The sequence below is a fragment of the Equus quagga genome, chromosome 18, assembly GCF_021613505.1.
Source record: "Equus quagga isolate Etosha38 chromosome 18, UCLA_HA_Equagga_1.0, whole genome shotgun sequence".
NCBI lineage: Eukaryota > Metazoa > Chordata > Mammalia > Perissodactyla > Equidae > Equus > Equus quagga.
Genome location: NC_060284.1, coordinates 40,070,082 through 40,093,369, shown reverse-complemented (window position 1 = coordinate 40,093,369; position 23,288 = coordinate 40,070,082). Strand labels below are relative to the sequence as shown.

Here is a 23,288-nt window from a genome sequence, read left to right as displayed (position 1 = left end):
GGCCCGCAGCGCAGCGCCGGGCGGAAGCGGGAGGGCGGGCGACGAAAGCCGGGGCGGGCGGGCGCCTCGCCGGGAAACGACCCGCGACGGCAGTTAGGGCGTCCCGCCTCTCTGGGGTTAAAAAAAGACAAACCCAACCAAAGAGGAGCTTCCTTCCACGGCTTCCTCTCGGCCTGGCTTTCAGTGTTTGCTCCGCCTCCTTTCTCCCGGTGATGCTTTTTCCCCTTGGTCTGAGAGTCATGGGTTAATGGGGTTAATCAGAATCTCCACGACGTGGTTTCGTCCAACTGAAATTCTAAAACTAAAATTTCCTTTAGGTACTCTAAATTCACTAGCCTTTTAATAGAAAACGAGGACGAGGTAGCAAAAAGGAAAAGGATTAAAAGATGTTGAGGACCTACCAAGTGCCCAGTCACTGTACTGCTACGGGCGTTTTTTCTCGTTTATACTTTAATTCCTGGCACCAGGATAAAAGAGCGCAGAAGGGGTTAAATAATACCGTCCCTGTTAAAATTTGGCTTGCAAACCGGGAAGTGAAAAGCCTAGAAATGAAATCTCCCTGGATGCATAGGAATTATCTGCCTTCTATACGCTTGTGTATGTGGTTACAATGTATGTTGCCTACTTGGTTACACATTATTCCTTGTTTTCAAACTGTCCTTTTAACTCAAAGATTCCCTCGGAGTAATCTCTGAAAGAGTGTAATTGAAGAGATTCGCGTTTCCAATTCACTCATTTATTCATGCATTCCTTCATATAGAAATATTTTTTAATCGCCTAAAATAGTCACTGGCTAGACCCGATGATCAAAAAAAAGAGAAAACCTGCCCTCAAGAATCGCACAATCTAGTGAGGGAGACATATGTAAATCAGTCATTAAAAAGTAAAATCTAGCATCAGTGTGTTTGTTCAGAATGAAGAAGCAATTTGTCTAGAACTCAGAAAAGGAAGCAATTAATGGAAGTTAACCAGTGTTCTGAATTTCAAAAAATGAATAGAATTTGGGGCAAAGTAGGGGGGAGTGGGGGGAAGAAACAGAAGTAGAGACGCAGAGGCAGGGTTTAGGAGTTTGGGGCTGGGTGTTTGGTAGTGGATAAAGCTAGCTGCCCAGCGGGACAAGGGGGAAAGGCAGTGGGAAGAGTTAACGGGACTTTGAAGTTTGTATCTTGGACAACTGGGTGGATGTTAATTCCCTTGACTCAGCTTTGGAAGCAGGAGGAGGACAGGCTGGGAATGGAAACGGTAATGAGTCTGAGTTTGAACTGCCTTCGAGACATCCAGGGAGAGAAGGGCAGTCATAGTTCAGGTGAAAGGTTAGGATTGAAAATATGCATTTGGGAATTCGAGTATTCCCTGGTGGCTGAAGCCCCAACGGTGGATGAAAATGAGTTACTCTGAAGAAATTTGATGGGTAGTTGGAGGAGGAGGAGTCTGTGAAGGCTCCTGAGAACAGTCAGAGGAAAAAAGGAGATCAAGAAAGAGAGATGGCCTGGAAGCCAAGAAAAAGATTTTGTTTTTTTTTAAGAGTACCTTGTTGAATTAATTAATTAATTTATTTATTTTGAGGAAGATTAGCCCTGAGCTAGCTACTGCCAGTCCTCCTCTTTTTGCTGAGGAAGCCTGGCCCTGAGCTGACATCCATGCCCATCTTCCTCTACTTTATATGTGGGACGCCTACCACAGCATGGCTTTTTGCCAAGCGGTGCCATGTCCACACCCCGGATCTGGGCCTGTGAACCCCGGGCCACCGAGAAGCGGAGTGTGTGAACTTAACAGGTGCGCCACTGGGCCAGCCCCCAAGAAAAAGTTTTAATCATTTAACATTCATAGTTATTGAGACCTACTGTGTGCCAGGCACTATGCTGGGTACTAGAGACACACATGAACAAGACACACAGGGGCTGATAAATGAATGGAGGGTAACAAAGATATGCAAACAGGTCAATTAAACAGAGACAGGGGTGGGGGGTGGGGGGGATCTCCATGATGCATGGAGAGCAGAGGAGGGAGTTTCCAGAAAGTGCTGCAGAGCAATCCTGGAGGATTTGGACTGAAAAGAAGCTATTAAAATGAAGGTCTGGGAGGTCATTGGTAATCTTGGTGAGAGAACTCTTCATAAAAGGTGGTGGCAAAATGAGATGAAAATGGTCTGGGAAGTGAATGGAAGGTAGTAATGAGGAGTGAGTGACTAAAAATTATTTTTTCTGATTTTTGTCAGTGAATGAAAAGAGAGGACAGTGGCTAGAGGAGGAGGGTTCAAGCTTTTTCAATAACATTCAGGAAGTATCCAAGATTTATTGAGAGCCTGTTGTGTGCCAAGCACCTTAGTAGGACCTAGAGATCTGAGATGCAGTCCTTGTTCTTTATCTTACCGTTTATCGCAGGACACAGATAAGTAAGCAGACAGTTGCAGTACAATGTAACATTGAGTTCTATCTCTATGTAATGGTGCATAGAGGCTGCTGTGGGAGCAGATAATAACATCTAACTAGGATAAGCGGGTTTATGGAAGGCATTCTGGGCTAAGTGTCATTTGAGCTATGTCTGAATGATGAGAGTGGGGGTGGGGAGTGGTTTCCAGGAAGAGAGATGTGCAAAGGCTCAGAGGAAGAGAGATCACGTTGCAGGAGGAACTGAAAGTGGTTCAGTCTGGCTGTGACTTAGAGTGGGGTGTGGGGACAGGGATGTAACAGGGAGCCACTGAAGTTTTAAAACAGAGGAATGATATGTTCAGATTTGCATTTTATAAAGATCTCCTGCTGCAGTAAAACTGGGGGAAGGCAGAGAATCTAGTACTCTTTTTCTAGACTCACGATTTGAATATTAAACACTTTGTATGAGCCAGGGGCCAGGCAAGAAACAGACCTCACACACAAAGTGTTTAAATGAGGAAAGTTTAACGAAAGGACCCTTTACCAAACTGAGTGTGGGGTAAGGGACCCACAGTCTGGTGGGGAGTTGAAAAGAGGGAGATAAATATCCTGACCTCTCTCACCTCTTGCTTTCTGATCTCCTGCTAGTACCTCCCATTATCCCAAACCAACCGAAGACAGAGGGCAAAGGAACCTGGAAGATGCAGTTCATCGAGGACGGTCTCCTGGGGCGCAGAAGGGTGGAGAGTGGATGGAGGGAAGGGGACAGAAAGCTACCAGCACCCACCTGATTCAGTCAGGGTTCACTGTAGGAACCCCAAGCCACTTTAAAAAACCAAAAGGATATCATTCAGACAATTCAGTGCTTCTGAAACTCTTGGAAGGGCTGGAGGAGTGGAAGTCAACAGATTATTGAAATCAAGGTCACATTATTTGTGGTAAACATTACTAATGTTCATTAATATCTGGTCCTCCTTTACTTCCTGGGCATGTGAGAGTTAACATTTCCCAATTCCCTTGCAATTAGGTGGGGCCGTGTGACTAGCTCTAGCCAATAAAATGTGGGAAGAAGTAATGTGTGTGTCACTTCTGGGATGAGACAGTGAAAAGCCTCTGAGCTGTTCTCTAGACCTTCTCTTCCCTGCCACAGCGGTCATGGAGGAGACCTTGGGTAGGCACCAGATTGAAGCAGCCCAGATCAATGGGTCAGCACACGGAGAACAACTGCCCCCACCTGCAGTAAACCTTTTTATCCCAGTTTTACTGAGATATAATTGACATATAACATTGCATTAGTCCAAGATGTACAACATAATGATCTGATATGGGTGTATATTGTGAAATGATTGCCATAATAAGTTTAGTTAACATCAATCACCTCACATAGTTACAATTTTTTTTCCTCTGATAACTTTTAAAATCTACTTTCTTAGCAACTTTTAAATGTACAGTACTATTAACTATAGTCACCATGCTGTACATTACATCCCCTGAACTTATTTATCTTATAACTGGAAATTTGTACCTTTTGACCCCCTTTGCCCATTTTGCCCACCCCTCAACCCCTGCCTCTGGCAACCACCAATCTGTTCTCTGTATCTATGAGTTCGTTTTTTTTTTTCAGATTCCACAGTAAGTGAGATTATCCAGTATTTGTCTTTCTCTGACTTATTTCACTTAGCATAATGCCCTTGAGGTCCCTCCATATTGTTGCAAATAACAGGATGGCCTTGTTTCTTATGGCTGAGTAATATTTCACCACATTTTCTTTATCCATTCACCCATCAATGGACACTTAGTTTGTTTCCATGGATTGGCTATTGTAAATAATGCTGCAATGAACATGGGGATGCAGCTATATCTTTGGGAAGGTGATTTCATTTCCTTCAGATTTATACCCAGAAGTGGGATTGCTGGATCACATGGTAGTTCTATTCTTAATTTTTTTGTGGAACCTCCATACTATTTTCCATAGTTGCACCAATTTACATTCCCACCGACAGTGCACAAGGGTTCCCTTTCCTCCACATCCTTGTCAACACTTGTTATTTCTTGTCTTTTTCATAATAGCCATTCTAACAGGTCTGAGGTGATATCTCATTGTGGTTTTGATTTGCATTTCCCTGATGATTTTAGTATGTTAAGCACCTTTGCATGTGCCTGTTGTCCATTTGTATGTCTTCTTTGAAAAAATGTCTATTTAGTTCCTCTGCCCAATTTTTTTTTAAAGATTTTATTTTTCCTTTTTCTCCCCAAAGCCCTCCAGTACATAGTTGCGTATTTTATTTTTAGTTGTGGGTCCTTCTAGTTGTGACATATGGGATCCCACCTCAGCATGGCTTGATGAGCGGTGCCATGTCCACGCCCAGGATCTGAACCGGCGAAACCCCGGGCTGCCAAAGCGGAGTACGCAAACTTAATCACTCGGCCACAGGGCTGGCCCCCCTCTGCCCATTTTTTAATTAGACTTTTTTTTTTTTTTTTTTTACTGTTGAGTTGTATGAGTTCTTTATATATTTTGGATATTAACTCCTTATCAGATATATGATTTGTAAATGTTTTCTCCCGCTCCATAGGTTGCCTTTTCATTTTGTTGATGGTTTCCTTTGCTGTGCATGCAGTAAACTTTTTGTTGGTAAGAAGGAAACTTTTGTTGTATTATGCCACTGAGATTTTAGGGATTACTTGTTACTACAGCATAAGGCTAGTCTATTCTGACCAATAGTCAATATAGCTGGGATGGGAAACTGACAATAGGACACTGTTATTGCCATTGCCACATATGAAGAGTCTGGATGCCACAAACATGTCATCACCCCTTGCTTGCAAGTGGCCACAGCAGCAGGAAGAAAGCCTCCATTTCACTTGCACCTGTTTTTTCATAAGTGCGTCTATTTGGCAGGCATTATTTGCAACTAGAATTAAAGTGGCAAGGGAGTCTGAGGAATGCAATTTTTAGCTTTCCAACTTCTTCAGATAGAATGATGGAATGGAAATTGAGGCAGCAGATCTAAGTATCTACCCTGATACCTATAAGAAAGTTCCTCAAAGCCAGATGGTTTGCTAATCATCTTTGTACCTCTTGTATCTAGCCTAGTACCTGGCATTAGTGGGTATTCAATAAATGTTTCCTGAAATGATCTGAATTTGCAGACCAATACTGAGAGTTTTACCTCTCAGGTGAAATCATAAAGGTGCTAGACATGTGCTAAGACTGCTTGTCAGAGATTTGACAGCTCTCCTAGTACCCTCCACTATGAGAAGGGAGTATTAGAGGTCTCCAACTAAAGGGAGAGGAAAGAAGAAAAAGTAACCATACCAAACAACTAGAGAATAATTATATAGGTTAAAGTTAGATTTAGCTGCAAATAAAAGAAAACTCAAAACAACAGTGGCTTAAATATGGCAGAAGCTCATTTCTCTCTTAAATAAAGTCAGGAGGTAAACAGTCCAGAGCCCGTATGAGAGCTCCATGATAATCAGAGATCTAAGCTCTGTTGCTTCATCATCTTGAACACGTGGTTTTCACCCTATGGTCTAAGATAGCTGCTAGAGCTCCAGCTACCATTTCTCAATTCCAGCCAGCAAGAAGAGAGAAGGAAGAAAGCCATGCTCAAAAGGAAGAAAGGTATGCCCCCTTCCTTCAAGCACACTTCTTGGAAGATACACACTCTGCTTTTACTTAAATCCCATTGGCCAATGCAATGTGAACAAAAGTGATGGTGCCAATTCCAGGTCTGGCCCATAGAAACTGGCACAAGTGATCCGTCCTCTCTGCTAGCATGTGCTGGTTGGATTTTGATGTCAAGGGAAACTTTGAAAGTTACATGTTGAAAATGACAGAACCTCCGAGATAAACCTGGGTCCCTAGGTGACTGTGTGGCAAAGGGTTACTGCCTCACCCCTCCACCCTGACAAGGAACACTTACTTTGAACTGTTATGTAAGCAGGAAATGAACTTTTACTGTGACCTTTTGAGGAATGCCTGTCACAACAGCCAGCATTACCTTAACTAGTACAGCAATTGTTACAGAGGTATGGTGCTTTCATAAAAATCTAAAACTCATCAGGCAGGGCATAGACAACAAGTAAACTATTATTGGGGGCTGGAAAATGGAAACCTATGGCAAGACATTTGGTAAAAGAGTTACCTGCAATAATTTGGAAGGCAAATAAGGTGTCTACAAAGTCCATGACTGTAGAAGAGGTTGGAAGATGGAATGTGGGTAGGTGATGTTTACGGGCAGCATTTAGCAAGATATTGGAAAAATAATAAGCAGATTTTCCAGGATAATAAAAAGGAATATAGAAAGTATAGAAATTTGGAGTCTCAAGAGGTTGGAAACACTGACTGCTCAATACTTCAAAGAATAGGAAATAAGATTGAAAAAGCTTTTGAGCAACAAGGGCCCATTAAAACTCAGCCATGCAGCACAGATTAGATTTAGGGTGTGGCCTTCACATTTAAGTCTGATGGCCCTTTATCTTGCGAGGAAGAGAAGCACAGGGATGAAAAAGCAAAGAAATGAATTAGGATTGGGAATTATCTCTAGGAAAGAACTTTAGTGTTACTGGCATATAGAACTGACTGGAAGCAAATAGATCACAAGTTGCTCAGTTACTGAGGGACTGTATTGCTAACGAAATCACGAGCCTGTATTAAAAGCTGTACTCTCCAAGAGGCAGGCATGCTTCCCAACACCCACTTTATATGTGGGCTTAGAGCAAAAACTTCCAGAGGGCAATGCCAGTGACCACACAGGATCATGGACAAGGGGGTTCCTTGCAGAGAGTGGAAACAAGGTCTAGCCTGGGAACTTCCCCCACAGCAGTTCAGCACCATCAAAGTACCAACATGCTGAATTTCATCTTTGCAGTGGGCCAATGTCTCCCTTTCTCCCTTGGAAATATTTACTGCAATACATTTGCTCCGTCATTATATATGGGGTGTGACTGGGGAAGATATCTTATTAATTCATAGGTCACAGTGAGTTTCTCATCCTTGGCACTATTGACATGTTGGACTGGACAATGCTTTGTTGTGGGGAGCTGTCCTGTGCATTGTACAATGTTTAGCAGCATCCCTGGCCTCTACCCATTAGATGCCAGTAGCATCCCCTTCCTTCTCAATTGCGACAATCAAAAATGTCTCTAGACTTTGCCTAAGATTTCCTGGGGGACAAAATCACTCCTGGTTGAGAATCATTGGGTCACAAGATGATGTGGAATTATATCCAGACCTGACAGAGAATCCTGTGCAGTTACCTGGGGATCCTGTACTTTGAACTTGATGAAGTGACTATATGAGATTTTAGGCTATCTCCCTTGCAGGGGGAGTAAGCGTATTATATGTCTGGGGAAAAGCGTGAAATGGGTATTTGATGACCAAATGGATGGACTATGGCATAGAGTGCTGTCATGATCAAACCTCTTTTCTCTTCTTCCTGAATACACAGTTAGATTAGACTTTTCAGTCTCCCTTGCAATTAGGTGTTGCAGCAAGACTGAGTTTCAGCGAATGGAAGGTATGCAACTTCCAGGGCTGGTCCATAAAAACTTCCCGCATGTGATTCTTTTACTCCTTCCCCATCTACTGGCTGGATGTTGATGTCAAAATGGCCTTGGAAGCCAGATGTTGAAGGTGAGAAAGGCTCTGTCAGCCTGGGTCTTTCTATTGGCAGCTTATGGCAGAGCCCTTCACTCACTATCCCAAACCCACTGACCAGAATATTGGTCTGTGAGGTGAGTGAGAAATTAGCATTTAATTTTTGTGTGTGATTTTTAAAAGTTGTGGTAAAATACATATAACATATGTATAACGTAACATTTACCATCTTAACCATTTTTGTTTTTGTTTTGTTTTTTTGAGGAAGATTAGCCCTCAGCTAACTACTGCCAGTCCTCCCCTTTTTGCTGAGGAAGCCTGGCTCTGAGCTAACATCCATGCCCGTCTTCCTCTACTTTATATATGGGATGCCTACCACAGCATGGCTGCCAAGCGGTGCCATGTCCGCACCCGGGATCCGAACCAACGAACCCCAGGCCGCGGAGAAGCTGAACGTGCGAACTTAACTGCTGCGCCACCGGGCCAGCCCCCATCTGAACCATTTTTAAGTGTACAGTTCAGTGGTATGAAGTACATTCACATTGTTGTACAACCATGACCACCAGCCATCTACAAAACTTTTCTATCATCCCAGACTGACACTCTGTACCCATAAACAATATATCCCCATTCCCGCCTCCCTCTGACCCCTGGCCACCACCATTCTACTTTCTGTCTCTATGAATTTGACTACTCTGGGTACCTCATATTAATGGAATCATAGTATTTCTCCTTTTGTGAGTGGCTTATTTCACTTAAGTAATTTTTAAAGCCACTGAAATTTGGGATGTGTTAGTTGTACCAGCTAGAATTACATACTCTATGCCTAGAACAGAATAGATCCTCAAATAAATGTTTGCTGAGTGAATGAACATTCTACTATTGTTGTTAATTTGAAACATTTGTTTGGGACAGTATGTTGCATTTAACTTGTAAATTTATATTGTTTTATAGCTATATAAAAGTTATGAGATATCTAATTTTATATTTAATGTACATTTAGGGAACATTCTAGCTACAATAATTTAAATTAACTTTGGGAGTCTGTAACATTTTTTTCCTATACATCATTCATTTTGGGGAAACACTGCTATACTGAGTCTTTTGAAAAAGCATAAATTCTAAGAATGTTAAATCAAACACTTGCCTTAATTTTCTGTTGTCTTAAACCAAACTAGACTAGAGTTATTGAGGAATGATTATAGAAGAATGACATAAGAGTTTGAATAATATCATACCAGCCAAGCAAAAGCTTTTTAATTTCACATCAAAGGAAAATGGCAGTGAAAACACACCCTCTTTCTTGGGTCCTGTGGTGAAATAGGGCTGTTATTGATACCTAAGTACTGACGTTTAATTGTCTTGAATACTAGTCTGCCCGATAGAAGAGTAAAGGCTTTGAGAAAAGAGCTAGATTATTTTCTGAGGTGCCTCCTTTAAATCTAAAATTTGATCTCATCACTAGTTCTTTTTACCTTTTTCCAAATTTCTATGAAAAGATGGAAAATTGTCTTGGCAGTTCTTAAAAGACAAACACTAGACTGTACACTTTTCTATCAGAAACCATGATGTTTGTTCAACAACTTCGTTCCAGTCAGGACGTAACTAGAGTGGACTACGAAGGGCTCTTTAGCTGAGCCAGTGTGACAGCCTGAGTGCTTAGACTGAGAGCATTAGGGGGTCCTTGAAGTTTGATTTGGGCCTCCTTTCCCTCCCTCCTTCAGAGTCCAATGCTAGGGTAGCTCTGGGGCAGATCACTTCTCTCCTCTTTATAATTATTCCTCCCAGGCAGAACTAGATTTCTCTTTCCAGAGAACAACAAATACTAATTTCACAAACAAATACATTATGGAAATTGTAGAAAATAAGACTCTTTCTCTAAGAACATTTTAGAAATTACTGATGCTCTCAAAAAAAGCTGGGAAAATCTTTTAAGAATTCATAGCTAACCGACCTTGAATCCAAAATCTGAACAAACCTTATTTGTTGATTTAGACACAAATAATTTTCACAAATTAGCATACCAAAGAGGAATGCTTTAAAGAAACTAACCACAAAGGAATCATTAAACCAGAACCTGGTTTAGGCATTTTCTAACTAGAGGCACAAGACCAGAATGATATTTTGTTTAGCTGGGCACCTGAAAAGCTTTTTAAACTTCACGTTATTTTCTCCTTTTACGCCAGAGGTTCAGAACTTCCAGGTACATTTTTCACCAGTTATATTTTTGTTTATAAAACAAAAAAATCATGTAAATTCATCAATTACAATAAAAAATAAAATAGCTTCTATGGCAATCACAGACAAAGATCACCCCTCCCATAATATCACTAGCTCTAAGTTAGAGCTGCATACATTTGCAATTCTGAAATGAATCAGAGCTATGACAATAACAACAGACGTCAATTTAGGAGTTTCAGTTTTTAATCCCAGTTCTGCTTCTGATGGTTTGATTTTGAGCAAGTGACAACTTCCCTGAGCTCATTCTGTTCTACAAAATGAGGGAAATAGTCTAGACAAGCACCCTCCAAAAGAACTTTCTGCAATGATGGAAATATTCTCTGCTCTATTCAATATAGTAGTCATGATACCAAGCAATGGTCTTGCCCTGCCCGCTGGGATCTGAGCCAATTAATCACAACAAGTTAGAGATCAAGAAAGGAAGTTTAGATTAGCTGGCAAATTGGAAGACAAGTGACTAAAGTCTCAAAAACCCATCTTCAAGGATTATAGAATCTTGAGGCAGTTATATAGGGAACATGGGCAATAAGGAGGGGGTTTCCTTCAGGCTTGGTGCACTCCAGGGTCTTTCATTGTTCCATTCTTCTGTCAGCTGTGACGGATACCTTGTAGGTATGTTTCCCGCCTGTGGTCAGCCTGTTCCTGGAGAGAAACTCATAGAACTAAGTTTTAATTTATCAAGCTATTGGGGAGTACATACATAAGCAGGAGGCAATAAATTAGGAGAGCATGTGACTTTTTTAGAGTACGTGGAGAGTAGTCACACAGAGGAGGGACTGGGGTTATTTAGTGAAACAAGATGGCCTCACTTTTGCTCACTTACAGTCACTAGCTGCATGTGGTTATTGAACAACTGAGATGTGGCTGGTGTGGCTAAGAAATTGAGTTTTAAATTTTATTTAATTCTAATTAATTGAAATAGTTGTATGTGGCTAATGGCTCCTATGTTGGACACCAGAGGTCTAGACTCCCTCTCACTCACTCAGTGAGCATCTGAGTGCTTACAATCTGCCAAGCGTCAGGCTATGTGGGGAAGGTCGATTCTCATAATGTCTTTGCCTTCAAGGAGTTAACATGGAGAAAAGCGCTAACAAATATTTGCTAATACATGTGCTTCACTAAACGTATGCAAAGAGCACCGTGTGCACTTAGAGAAAGAGAGCATTTATAGAAGGTGAATCATCTCTGAGATCCTCTCCAGCTCTAAAATTCTATGAACGCAACAAATATTTGCGGAGCACCTACTTTCTGTCCAGTTAATTATTGGCTTGATTTCTGAGTGTGGCATCACTGCTCAGAGACAGTGGCTCACAAATACCATCAGTACTCTTATTTTGTAGGTTCTTTCATTCAATATTTAGTGAGTGTTTTTCTATGTACCAAACATGTTGCTAGGCCAGTATGGGAAAAAATGAAATTGATGATGTTTTAAAGATGATTCACAGCAAAACAAAAACAGACTTTGACTCTATTTTTCAGGAAATAAATTACCAGGTGGTGGGTTTGGTCATATTTAGAATTGATGGTGTTTCATATGTTATTTCAACCACCTAGAACCAAATCAGCAGCATTGACTAGTGTTAATAATAAAGAAAGTGGAAATGAAAGGATTTGGTATGTTTGTCCGTTAAAAACTACTAATAAGCTTTGCAACAGAATCTGACAGAATAAATACTTTCAGGGGCTATTTCTTGGAAAAGATTCTTTTATATTGTTATATAGATATAAATATTTATTCGTTTTCAATGTTCTTTTTCCTTTCTTATGGGTGTCTAGCTATGGTATCAAGTCAAGTATTTTTCTATGCATTGGATCATTTCTTCTTTTACATAAAACTCTAATTTGCCTTAAATATCTCTTATTTATTGAATATACATATATATATTTCTTCAACTGTTATTTATTTAATTGATAAATCAACAATTATTCAATTAGAGGATACAAAATCAAATAAGGGGGCCAGCCCCACAGCTGAGTGGTTAAAGTTCCACGTGCTCTGCTTTGGTGGTGCAGGTTTACAAGTTCGAATCCCAGACATGGACCTACTCCACTCATCAGCCATGCTGTGGAGGCATCCCACATACAAAATAGAGGAAGACTGGCACAGGTTTTAGCTCAGGGCTAATCTTCTTCAAGCAAAAAAAAGAGAGAGAGAAAAGGATTGGCAACAAATGTTAGCTCAGGGCAAATCTTCCTCAACGACAACAACAAAAAAAGAGTTGGCTCTTCCCAAGGAGTTGAGGATAAAGAAAATAAGACATAGAAAAAGTTGAGAAAGAGGTATTTAAATAACTACCAGATACGTCAGAGCAGGAAGCGATTACTTCCACATGAGACAATCAGAGATGACTTTGTGGAGGATGTGGCATTGAGTTAGATCTTGAGCCTTGAAGGAAGCGTAGGATCTGTGAATGCAGAGAAGGAAGGAAAGCCCATTTCCGACTTGAGCCAAGGCAGAGAGGCAGGAAAGCATGAAGTTAGGGAGGAAAAGAGTTTGAGTTGAAACAAAGAAAAAAACAACTATGAAAAGGTGTAGAGAAAAACCAGGCTAGAAATGTAGATTGTGGCCAGAACCTGGTTTGAAATGCTAGGCTGGGAGTCTAGACTGTATTTTATAGATTGTGAGGCATTTGAGCAAGGGAATGAAAAATCATTAGGAACATTAATCTGACAGGAGTATTTAAGATACGTTGGGCTAGGGAGAGGCTAATTCAGGGGCTGCTCATAAGACTAGTTACTACAGCCATGCAGACAAGAGGTTATGAGGCTCCGGATTAGGATACTAGCAGGGTCATTAGAGAGGAGAGGACTCATCAAGGTTATTTTAAAACTAGAGTCAATAGGCCCTGGCAACCAATTGCATATGGTAATGGAATAAGAGGAAGAAGTAAAAAAGTGACTCCAATGTTATAAACCTCCATGACGGAGAGGATGGTGGTACTTCAAGCAAATTTAGGGAATGCAAAAGGAGAAACAGATTAAGATTGATATAGAAAATATGCTCTTGTAAGGAAGAAACATAATTACACCACATTCTGGAAATATATGTGTTCAATTCACTTTAAGCTATGCCAGTGATGAAAACGTGAAGTGTGTTGGGGGACACCTTGAATTTTTGCATTGTGATAATAATGATTGTCCAGGTTGCTTATATTCAATGTTGTTTCCTGTATTACTTAAGTATATTTTCGTCCTCAGACCGATGAGTAGGGGAAAAGCTTCTTGTAACCTTAATGTGACCTTCCTGGTTAGCCAAGTGTCTGAGGTATATAGATTTCTACTGCATTCAAAATCTTTAGCCAAGGAGATTCTTAAAATAGCACAAGAGATCTTTATCGTTAACAATAACAAAAAAAGTGTCCATCCGTGGATGGACTTGATTTAAGATTTTAGCTTACGTGTTCTTTCTGCACTTAAACTCAAGGGCTTTCTAGATTAAATCCGATGTGGTTAATACATTTCAAATAAATAGCTCGTACACAATTAACTGTCATTATGATGACTAATGCAATGAAATATAATTTCCTAGTTGGAAAGCATAATTTTAATTTGTACAATCTTTTTAAGAAGGAATATTCAGGTTTCAGCAGAATTTGTTAAGATAAGGAATTTTGTTTTAAAAGGGTTTAACAGTTGTTTTACTAGAGTACTTCCTAAATAACTGGATTGGGAAGATCTGTTGTTAAAAGTGAGTCCATTTATAACACAAAATGTTTTAAGCAGTACCTTCCTCCATATCTGTGGTTTTTCATTTTCAATCTGAAAAGAATTACAGTAGGAATCTGCAGTAGGCCTGTTTAGTCTGATACTTTTAATGCCATATTTAACTTTACACATTTTAAATTCTCCTTTAAATTTTAAAAGCTATTTTTATAAAAACGTTTTCTTCTTGTTTGAGGGAGAGGAGGGGCAAGACTTAAGGTATGTTGAGACCCCAGTATCATTTCCTTTCTCTGGCATGCTTCAAAATACTAGCTAAGAAAAGATGGGAGCTCACTGTGTGGGGACCGGAAGAGCACCACATGCTTGGCAAGTCAGTTTTGCCAAGGGAGACTGTAGCAAGATCTCACCCTGACGGTTTTAACATAAAGCAAAAACCATAATAATAATGTGGATGATAAAAAAACAAAAGAAGAATCTTTTCCCAGTGACATGTAGGGAAGGAAACTGAGGTAAATGTATAAACAACTGATTTAAAAGCAAGTTCTCTCAAAATTATCCAGTGATTTGCTTTAATTTTTGGCTTTATATTTAGTGCAGACTTGGTTTCTTAACACATATCTTGGCTAGTCAAGCACCTTCGTTTGTGGAACTCTTTTTTGGGGCCAAATATATTGGCCTTGCACTAATATGATAAGCCTGGGCTAGAGCAGAGTGATGTTGCTGCCTCCCAGATGGAAGGTGCAGTAACAGAGGGATATGGTGGTTATGTAATATAGAAGGCAGGGCAAGGGTGGGAGGAAGGGCTCCCATCTGTCTTTGCTGATTAGAGGGGAATTATGCATTAAAGAATACAGATGTGCTTTGACTTACATTGTAGACACATTCCTAAAAAGTTGCATATAAGCTGACTTTTTGTTATTCTTAACCAAAGCTGAATGGCTATGTTATATTTTCAGAATTCCTTTACTTTCATTTCTGCTTGATCTTTAATTGGCAGAGTTTTCTGAGATTTTAATTTTAAATTTCTCTGCTACCTCTTACCTCTCTCATAGTCAAGCCGTGCTTTGTTAATCCTAATACATGCTTATTGATTATGATTTTTTAAATTCCTATATAATGTGAAAAACATGTGTTTCCTCTACCTTATCAATTTAAACCTTGCAAATCTGTATTTCTGTTATTCCATAATAACAATAATTATATTAGCATTTATTGAACTCTTACTATGTACTAGGCATTGTTCTAGTCTAAGCACTTTCATGTATTCATTTATTTAAACATTACCATTCAATGAGGTAGATATTATTCTTCCATTTGACAGATTAGAAAACTGAGGCACAGGGAGATTAAGCAACTCGTTCAAGGTTACACAATCAGTAAGTGGCAGAACCCCTTTACATAAGGGTTTCCTAAATGAGGTTCATAACTGTAATTGAGTCAAACTGGGAAGACTTTATGCCTGGAAGTGGTCTTTTCTGCCTATATTCTGTTGGCTAGAACTTAGTTACATGGCTGTGCCTAACTGCAAGGGAGGCTGGGAAATGTAGTCCAATTATGTGCCCAGGAGGAAAATGGAAATGCTTTGGCAAATAGTTAACCAGACTCTATGGCCACAAACTAGTAAACACACAATCATATAACTTGTGATAAATGCCTTAAAGTAAAACAGAGTATATGAGTGAGAATAATGGAGTCAGGGTGGGAAGCTATTTCAGGAAAGTCCTTTGTGGTAAGGTAATATTTAAACTGATTCCTGAAAAATGAGAAGACACAGAGTGGTAAGAGAAAGAACATTCTAGGCATGTACGAAGGCTCTGAGGTAGGAAAGGGCTTAGAAAATCTAAGGATCTGCAAGACGAATTGGCTGAGCCCAGGAAACAGTGGCATGAGACAAGGCTGGAGAGGTAGCAAGGGCCACATCATGTATCTCCATACAACATATTAAGGAGTTAGCATTCAATCCTAACAGCAATGGAAAGGCATATGATTTAGTGTTTCTAACAGGATGTTAAAATGGGACTCTGACTCACTTTCACCCGAGGGCCCAATTACCGCCACATTCCCAAGTGAAGTGTTGGAGTCAGATGAACAATGGAGAATTACAAAGGAGGTGCTAAAAACCAGTTCGGTGGATCCTTACTCCTCTGCCTAACTTAAGGCCAAATAAATGCTAAAATGACAGGCTGAGGAGTTAGTTGAGATTTGGAAGATTCCCATGGAAAGAATCTTCAATGCGTTGTGAGTCTTCCCTACTACGCATGGGAGACTGGTGGGACAGATGTTTTTGCCTCACCTCAGGCTTAGAGAAGGAGGCTTTTAGAAGACCGCACAGTTTGACTTGTACCTTCTGGATTCCACGGGACACAGAAATACTTGGAAAATAGTTTACTGGCATCAGAATAAGGAACTGCATTTGGAAAGCAACTGTAATCCCTTCACTGGCATCTCAAAGGTGTGAAACCCTTGGTAGAGATTTATGCTGGGGGTCATTTGGAAAGGAATCATGCCCAAAAGGCCTGCCTGAACTGCACAACCTTAGCACAAAGAGGCTGGAGATGTGCCATTAGGTCCAAAAGCTGAAGATAAGGCCGGGGGCAGGTGGTTGTGTAAGTTAAGAAAGCTATAGTCAGAGGAACCCACGGGGGTATATCCAAGGTGCTCATAAAAACAACCCTGAGGCCTAGAGTCAACTTGAAACACCTGCCGTGGCCAGAGTATACCGTTGCTAGATTACATCTGCGCCTGTCAAACAAGAGCGTTCCTGCCCCTTCGCTCTCTTCCTTCTCTGGCCCCTCCATCCTGGCTGGTGAAGGCCAGCTGAGAGAACGAAGAAGAGGAGGGCCAGAAGAGAGGAGTTGGACCCTAACACAAATGCCTCCAGCCCAAGCAGGTCAGGTGGGTGGGGGGAGGAAGCATTAACTGTAACAAAGTTCAGAGTTTGAACAACACGCTGGACTGCACATTTTTATTATTGAACTGAGACTACTTTGTGACTAACAAGAAGAATTTTTATTAACTGAGAGTACCAAGAAACTCAAGGCGTTAGGAAAGAACCTGTCCTTGCAGAACTGGTTCGCTCAGGCTTTCGGGAAGGAAAAAATAAAGTTGTTTTCTGTTCTCACCTTAAGAGAGTTTCTGGATCTGAGTAAAAGTCAATTGTAAACAATCACACTGGCTGCTGACCAGAAATTGGATCAGAGGATGACAGGTGTGAATGCAGAGGGTGAGTTGGGAGGCGATTGCTGGCTTCTTCACTTCCTAGTTGTGTGACTTTGGGCAAGTCACTTCTCTGTGCATCAGCTTCCTCATCTTAAAGTGGTAATGTTTTAGAATGCTTTATAGGGTTGTTGAGAGGACTAAATGAGCTGATATATCTAAAGTACTTAGAGAAGTGCCTGATCCACATTAAGTATTATGAAGTGTTTGTTACTATTTTTGCCTTAAAAATTATTCTTGTGGCAGCCCCAATGAGAGAGAGTGGTGACTAGGACTATCTTTAAGTGGAGAACATGAAAAGGTTCATGATGTATTGTAGGATTATAGTCAAGAGGACGTCGGGGGAGATGATTGGATATGGAGAGTGAGGTGGAGGGAGAGGGCAAGAATTGCTCCTAGGATTCTAGCTTGGATGTCTGTATGGAATTGAGATTATTGTGATTGAGGACAACAGGAATTGTATATAGGCTTAACAGAGATTCCTGGTTACTCATGCTTTAAAAAAGTCTTCATTTTAATAGCATTGAAAGATTTGGCCATCACAGGAATGGTTTCTGAAATTTAAAGTGCTCTAAAACAAAGCCACCTTCTGACCCTTTGCCCCACTATTTTAGAAAATAGGGGTGGGGATAGGTAGTTATGTGATAATATGGCTTTTCTTTCAAGAATCAAGAATGACCTCAACAGGCAATCAATCCTCGTATAATAAATGTTGTCAGAAAAAATGCATAATATTAACAATTCTAAAATAGCATTGTCGTCTTTGATAGGTGCTCTCCAAAATTTAGTTGTTATGTGTTTGATAAACTTAATAAACTACATGATAAATTTACCCAGTGGGGGCTGCAATATGGTGTTCAGATCTTTTTTTCGAAAGCATGCACACAAACATGCAGATAAAATTTTAGCACTTATTAGTTTAAATGCCTTGAATGGCTTAGCACCTTACCTTTGCTGTACTAAGTTGATCTTTGTCACCAAGGTATCAGCAGGACTCCCATCCTGAAGATATACTGTGGAGATAAAGGAACCCTTTGTTCTTTGGTAATAACTCCCTGTTTTCTTCCCTACCCTCTGATGACGCAATCAGTGTTGAGAACCAGAATTTCTCTTTTGCCTGCTTTCTTGCCAAAAGACACCTTTATAGCCCCCTCTGGGCTTGCTAGGGATTGGAAAAGCATTGGTGTCAGATGCTAGGGCTGACCAATGAATACGTAGCAAGGCGCCATTTTTCGTCTCAGCCCTTGAGTTTCGTAGAAACTATAAAAGTGATTCAAAGAACTCTGTGTAGATATGCATATCCCCTCATGATCAGAACTTTCCTCCCAGCTCTCTTTCTTGACAGCGCTCCAGAAGAAGAAGTTGTGTCCTTCAGGGCTCTGTGAGAACAGGAAGAAGCACGTTGTTCCCTGAGACCTTGGTGTCTAAGGTTACACAGTCCATCAGGGCTGGGGCCTCATCTTGGTTTAATGATTACAGTATTCCTGTTGTAACAAACATTCTTTTAGGTAAAAATAATAAATCTCCTGCTGTTTAGTGACAGATGTTTGGTTTGGCATGTTACTTTTGCTTTTGGCAAACTCATAAACAGGCAAAGCCAACCCACGTGATCCAGAAAGGAGAAAATAAGGTCAAATGTTGGACTAATTTTCTAGCAGCTGACCATGGATAGGAAAGGAGGCCTTTGCTTTCAAATAGAGACTCTTTTAGATAATAGAGGAACATTTTAAAATCCATACAGGTATATATCAGGAAATTAAAGTGTTTAAAACCAAATGCTTAACGTTATTTCTTCTCATTTTCTTTTTTATAGCCATGGTGATCAACTCGTAACACCTGCTTTGAAAATTTCCGAGGCTGGTGTCATCTTGGCCACGGTGTTGTGAGATGCATATTTGTTTATGTGCTAGAGTGAACCTAGAACTATTTATTCTTTTCTTCTTTTTGAAGTTATTTTCTTCTTTCAATTTTTATCAAAGTAATACATGTACATGGTAAAAATAAAATTGTAATGAAGAATTTATACTGAAAAACAACAGCTCTCTGCTGCACTTCTCAGTCCCACTTTCCAGAGGCACATGACCCTCTTTTATTTGGTAAAAGTTTTAAATAATTTTTAATAATTACTGATTTTTACCCTTTTATTCTTTCAAACCATTTCCCGAGGAGTTACAATTGCAAGTAATCTGGTATGTATCCTTCAAGTCTTTGTTCCTATGCTTATAGCAAACATATAAGCATACACACGTGGAGGTAGCAGCCACTTTTTAATAACTTTTTCTTTTTGGTATTCCAGTAATTACCTCCAAACTTTCAATCCTATGCTGTTGCTGCCATTTCTTATTTCACAGTTTAAAAGATGTTGTCTATTCACTGCCTATAATAAAAACAAGGAGTAAGATATACTTTCCTGGATTTTGATAGTTATTATTATAGTTTTTACTTGGTTGTTTTTATATTTCTAAATAATATACTTAAACCTCTTGGTTTTGTCCCATCGGTCTTATATAATCTCTCTTGACTTCTAAGTTATATTTATTCACTTAAAAATTATTTAGCGAGCACCTACAATGGTGATAGGCACTATTCTAAGTGCTCAATGAACAAACAAAGATCCCAGCCTCACTGGCACTTACATGTTGTGGGGAGGGATGTTGAGACATGTAAATCATATTGTAGATGTTGATGGTTCAATGGAAAAAAAAACTAGAACAAGGTAAGAGGGATCAGGAGTCTGGGAGGTGGGAGCAACAATTTTAACCTGAGTCATCAGATCTGGCCTCATTGGGAGGTGATATTCGAGCCAAGACTTAAAGGCAGGGAAGGAGGAACTTATCCACGTGGACATCTTGGGGAAGAACGTTCCCGGCAGAGGGAATGGCAAAGATCCCAAAGCAGGAGTATGCCCAGAATGTTCAAGGATTGGCAAAGAGGCTAGTATGACTGGAATGGAGCGAGCAAAGGGCCGTGTGGTGAACGATGAGGTCAGAGAGATAATAGTGGGTGAGGTGATGCAGGTCCGTATGGACCAATAGAAAGATTTTTCGCCTTTACTCTGCGGGCAATGGGAAGCCATTGTAAAGTTTTGAGCAGAGAAGTGACATGGTCTGACTTGTATTTAGAAGGATTTGTGTAGCTTCCATGTTGACAATAATTGCAGGAAGGCATTGGTGGAAGCAAGGGGACAAGTTGGGAGGCTGTTACAGTAACCCAGACAGAGATGATGGTAGTTCTGAGCAGGGAGTGCTCATGGAGTTGGTGAGAAGTAGTCACATTCTGGATATACTTTGATGAGACTTATTAGCTCTTTTCTCCTTTCTTCCACCTTCCACCCTTTTACCTACCATATGCTGTCAACCGTACTTTTGTTTTTACATTTTCGAGGTTAATGCCAAGTTCATTCTTTATTGTTACCCATCTTTCATGTGTTGTTCATAGGTTGATTCTGAAAGTTAAAAATCAACCCTTTCTCCAGTTTATATTATTACGACTATTTAATTATTGTTTATTGCATAGCCAAATAATGTACAAAAATTACATTTCTTTTTTTTATAGGTCCAAGGTAATGACCTCTGGGATCCTTGAAAAAGAATGTTCTAGTGTTCAAATTAAATAAATTCTCTTCTATAATTTCAGAAATTGCTTAAAATTATGCCACATTTTAGCTGGCTTCGTATTTGTATCATGAGTTTTTTTAAATGCAATTCTTTGTTGTTTGTTTCTCCTGGAATCTCCAATAGTCTGTCTTTTATCTTGCTGAGAAAAAAAAATACATGTTTTCTTTACCATATCACTGATGTCACCCATTTCCATAGTCATTCTATCTTTTGCAATGACTACATTTTATTGTCTTCTTGAAGACATTGCATTTGGGGCACACTGACTTCCTATTCTGATTTAGATTGTTTTGTGAACCCTATGCATAGCCTCGCCCTGGAAGTGTTTCTCATTAACTCCTGGGTTAGTTCCACTCTTTTTTATCTTCCATATCATCCTCTCTGTTGGTGGCACCCCATTTCTTTGGAATATATCCAAAATAATCTTCATCAGAAAAAACAGATGGGAGATGAACTTTCTGAGTACTTGCAAATCTGAAAATGTCTTTAGTATGCCTTCACATTGATTTATAGTTTGGCAGAACACAGAATTCTATATTCAAACATTTTCCCCCCTTAGAACTATGAAGGTATTGTTCCACTCTCTTCTAGCACAGGGAATTACTGATGAGAAGTTTGACGTTAGCTGACTATTGTTCTTTGGTAAGTGACATTTTTTTTTCTCTTCTTCTCTAAATGCTTTAAAAAATCTTCTCTTCCCATGTTCATTGCAGTGTTATTCACAATAGCCAAGATATAGAAACAACCTAAATATCTATTGGTGAATGAATGGATTTAAAAGATGTGATATATACATACAATGGAATATTATTCAGCCATAATAAAGAAGTTAAGTCCTGCCGTATGTGACAGCATTGATGAACCTTGAGGACATTATGCTAAGGGAAATAAGCCAGTCACAGAAGGACAAATATTACATGATTCCACTTATATTAAGTATCTAAAATAGTTAAACTCATAGAAGCAGAAAGCAGAATGGTGGTTACCAGGGGCTGAAGGGAGAGGAAAATGGGGAATTGATGTTCAACAGGTATAAAGTTTCAGATATTCAAGATGAATAAATTCTAGAGATCTGTTGTACAACATCATGCCTATAGTTAACAATACTGTACTCTACATTTAAAACTTTGCTTAGAAGGTAGATCTCACGTTATGTGTTCTTACCACAGATAAAAAAATAATTAATTAAAAAAATCTCAGTATGGTGGTGTTCTAAAATTTCGTGATGTTGTGTCTAGATGATCTTTTTTTCATTCATTTTGCTTGGTACTCATTTATCCCCTTTACTAGGAGTACTTATGTCTTTCTTTAACTCTGGAAGATATATATATATACACACATCTTCCTTGACTTATGATGGTGTTACATTCCAAAAAACCCATTGTAAGTTGAAAAATACCATAAACCAAAAATGCATTTGATACACCTAACCTACCAAACATCATAGCTTAGCCTCACCTACCTTATACCTGCTCAGAACACTTGCATTAGCATGTAGTTGGGCAAAATCATTGAACACAAAGTCTATTTTATAATAAAGTGTTGAACACCTTGTGTAACTTATTGAATACTGTGCTGAAAGTGTAAAACAAAATAGTTGTGTAGGTACAGAATGGTTGTAAGTGTATGGGTTGTTTACCCTCATGATCACGTGGCTGACTGGGGGCTTTGAGAATATCCTACTGCATATCGGTAGCCCAGGACAAGATCAAAATTCAAAATCTGAAGTATGGTTTCTACTGAAAGTGTACTGCTTTTGCACCATCATAAAGCTGAAAAATCATAAATTGAGCTGTGGTAAGTTGGGAACGGTCTATATATCTTCTTTCCATATACATTTGGAAGCAAAACCTTAATTTTATATGATATGTGCTATAGAGAGCTAAGAAAATTTAAAGATTACTTGTTTTCTATTTTTTTCTTAAAATGGAATTTACTGTGTTGATGTCTCTTGATATTATGTGATTGTCTAACCATTTTTTATAAATTAGAATAAAATCTAGTGTGATCACGTTAATTGACTTGATTTGTTTAGAAAGTTACACTTTATTTGTGAATTTTTTTTTAAAGATTGGCACCTGAGCTAACAACTGTTGCCAATCTTCTTTTTTTTTTTTCCCCAAATCCCCCCAGTGCATAGTTGTATATTTTAGTTGTGAGTCCTTCTGGTTGTGCTATGTGGGACGCTGCCTCAGCATGGCCTACTGAGTGGTGCCACGTCTGCGCCCAGGATCCAAACCAGCGGAACCCTGGGCTGCCGAAGTGGAGCGGGCGAACTTAACCACTTGGCCACAGGGCCATCCCCCTGAATTTTTTTTTTTTTAAATCAGGGTAACTATAAACTTGAGTGGTTTATTCAACTTTTCATTATGTTGTAATGGATATATCTTAGCTATAATACTTGTGACCCATGGACAATTACAGAGACTAACACGATAACCTCCACATGCATTTTATTTCCCAGTGAATTGTGTAAACTTAATTTTTGTCAAAGATTGTATATTAAATCATTGTTATGGCTTCATATCACTTCTTGAGAAGGAAGTTCCAATTTGAAATTGTATCATTTCCTTC

At 39.6% G+C, this 23,288-nt stretch overlaps 1 protein-coding gene across 1 annotated transcript in view; it reads right to left on the bottom strand.

The window, feature by feature from the left end:
* EEIG2 (EEIG family member 2) overlaps positions 1–18,373 on the bottom strand; it is a 90,249-nt gene extending 71,876 nt beyond the window's left edge. The window contains exon 1 of the mRNA XM_046645863.1: positions 18,047–18,373. The gene's annotated coding sequence lies outside the window, so the exon portion shown is untranslated. The remainder of the gene's footprint in view (positions 1–18,046) is intronic.
* Positions 18,374–23,288: the final 4,915 nt, after the last annotated feature.